The sequence below is a fragment of the Egretta garzetta genome, unplaced genomic scaffold (genome assembly GCF_000687185.1).
Source record: "Egretta garzetta isolate BGI_Z169 unplaced genomic scaffold, ASM68718v1 scaffold454, whole genome shotgun sequence".
NCBI lineage: Eukaryota > Metazoa > Chordata > Aves > Pelecaniformes > Ardeidae > Egretta > Egretta garzetta.
This window is the reverse complement of record NW_009259429.1, coordinates 3,022,798-3,026,025: the sequence shown is the minus strand read 5'-3', so window position 1 is coordinate 3,026,025 and position 3,228 is coordinate 3,022,798.

Here is a 3,228-nt window from a genome sequence, read left to right as displayed (position 1 = left end):
ATTTCTGTTTTGAGCTGACTTTCTTTTTACTTGTGTTTTTCAGACACTGCTGTTGCTGGGCTTTTTCTTAATATTATTTCCTTCCTTTAATGTGTTCTGATGTATTATTCTGAGAATCTTTGACTGCTGCTAGAAGCTAGGATGACAGGTGTGGAGAATTATCCTCAGAAAATGTAAGATTTTACAATAAAAAAAAATTAAGCATTTTATTCAGAGTAGTGAAGATGTCACGCCTCGCTTGTGGGAGACTGTTATGGATTCTCTGTGTAAGATTTTCCTGTCCCAAGAGGAGCTTTAATAAATCTTGTCGTTGCTCCTGCTCTGCATTCAGAATGATACCCTTGTCCTCTCTGCAGTGCTTCTCTGATGACTAGCATCAGAGTCCCCCTCCTTTCGGTGATGAGAACATTGCTTTGGTAATTCTGCTCACTCCACGTGTCTGCTCTCTCCTCACCCCAGTTGATCAGAAGATGATGTCACACAAAAGACAGCAAACTTTTTAGTTCAGGAGAGAAGTAGGATGTGATTTTGTTTAGTCTGTGCATGAAAGAGATGGTGAATGAGGGATTCTTGGTAGTGCGAGAAAGGAAGGAGCCACACAGGCAGCAACAAACCTTTGTCTATCGGATGCAAAGCAAGTGAATAACTTTTCAAGCAGTGGCTCAATTTACCGCTGGCGTTAAGTCAACTTGAAGGAGTTGCACCTGCTTGCAGCTTTTGGCCCCGGCGATGGTATCTCTCTTGAAGATGTATGTATGTCTGCTAATCTGACTTCAAACCCCAGCATTCGCATCTGATTTCACATTCACTGCATAATTGCAAAATAAGAATATGAAACTGCTTTTTATAATGTAATTCATAAAGCAGCTTATGGCCTTGCATAATTAAAATGGCTAAATGGAAACAGCTCACTGCACTTTGAAATGCATACTAAGCTAACCAGAAATTTATCAGTGAGAGTAGTTTCTATGAGACTGTGGAAACTTTGGAAGTGTTTGACAATGATGCAACCTAAATTACTCCAGGAGGTGCATAAAATTAGCAGTAATTTTTACGTGAGAGTTGTATCACTGTATCATCATAAATAGCATACTAAATCTGGCAAAAAACCTTTTGGTTTATACGCAGATTGGATCGGTTCTGCATTTTGTTCTCTGGCTCGCAACCGCTTTTAGCTGTATGCATGTGATCCTGCACTACTTTTTCAAAGAAATTCAACGACGATTGGACTCTGATACCTTATTTTTAACAGAGGCCTAGCCAAGCAATATGGTGCAAACGCCAAGTGATATGAGAAAATTCACATGATTGACCAGAGCTTCCTCCAGCCCATCAAATTAATTTCTCTCCTGCCCAGCTAGAAAGACAGAGAAGACACAAAAGCTTTGCTGCTGTAACTAATTAATTAGACACCATGTAGAAGTCTGTGAACTGAAACTTAGCAGCGTACTTACCATGAGCTTACTTAGACTCTCGTCTTGAAGCGTCAATCTTAGGAGCATAATTTCAATGTATAAGGCAGCATTAATTAACACAATTAAATGTGTAATTAATCACTTAAAGTAATTATTTTTCCTATTCCCAGTACCAAACTGGAGAAACTGGGGCATTGACTTAATCAGGTTACAGTGTACCCTGGAATCAGGACCTGCTGTTTCTCAGCCCAGTATTCCTGCGATGCTACGTACCGTTCTCCTCCTTCCCTTTCCCAACAGGACACCGCCCAGCATCTCCCATAGCTTTACATGTCACCCTGAGGTTAAACAGCACCAGGGAATGCAGTCCTCTGTGGTCTGCCACCACCTCAGGGCTCTCCATCAGGTTAACCGGCCCGCTCAGAGGTTATCAACAGTGTGTTCCCATCTGTGGATCTCCACTCCAGTTTTTCCAGGCAGCTGTATTATTCTTTTTTGAGACACGAAGATTCACAGAGCAGCTGTACTATTAAATCCTGAATAGCGTGATTCTGAACGCACATTCTCAATTTTTAAAAATTAAGCCCATTTTCATGGAAATGGGAGGTTTTGTTCTTGGAAAACAAATAAATGGTGTATTCCCCCCCTCCACCCCCCTCAGTGTGCTGTCACAATCCATGAAAATTCTTCTTCTGTCCCCCTCCCAGTTAATGGACTCTAATTATCATGCATATGAGGGATATGAACTTCCAGCATAAATGCATGGATGCTGCCAATAAAAATCCTACATTGCTTTCAGTGAATGCTGTGCATGTGCCACCTCCCCCCATCATTAATTTTCAAGCACTGAGATTGCAGTAATTTCTGCTTCTAAGTGGCATGTTGATGTGTTTATTACTCCACAGTTGAGTCCAGGGCTATTTCTCATATCTTTTTGCAGTGCTCATCACCACCTCAGTAGCTATAGACTGACAAAGCAAAGGCCCTATCTGAGACTCAAAGAAGCTGATGCCTGGGGAATTGTTGATATCAACCTGCTGTTCAAACTAACTTTCTCTGTTCCTAATTTTTCAAGCAGTCACAGCCTTTCAGACCTTAATATGGGGGCTGATCGTGGAATTTGAGCTTCCTATTAAGCATTTTTAAGGTTTATTCTGTTCCAAACAGTGATTCTGGATTATATTTTAATTGCACATTCTTTGGAAAATATTACAGTTGTATCCCTGGCTGGCTGAGAGTTCCAAGTGTTCTCATAAATGTGGTAGAGAAGATACCGATCCTAAAAACCAACGCGGTGAGGCACGGAGAAGAGGGATTACGCCTTCTCCCTTGTAACTCTTCACTAGTTTCCCAGCTATTTGATGCATTATCTGTGTTCATTTCCCAGTAAGCATTAGCCACTTTTGAGCCAGCACGGGTTGTGTGTAGGCCTCGGGTGTGCAGGACTTTGTAATCGCTGCAATGCTACATTGCCTTCTGCTAGAGTCTTTCTGTTGCAGGCATCTCTGCTGGCATTGGCAGAAGAACCTGGCCTAGCTCCATTGCTACCATATGGCAACCGGTTGATGCACAGATGCCTCTTAGTCCATGCTGCAATAGGATGGCAGACTCCTCTGTCAGTCCTCCACATTAACACACACTGAAATTTTGCTTAAAAACTTTGACTCCGAAGGACGCTTGACCTTGATTTGCGCGGGCTGCTCGTAAGTTCAAACTGCTGTCTGGAGAGCCAGGGATCCTCCAAAGCAGAGCCCCTCTGGTAACATAACTCCCTGTGGATGGCAGAGCGGGGGCCATGCCCCTGGCAGCCATG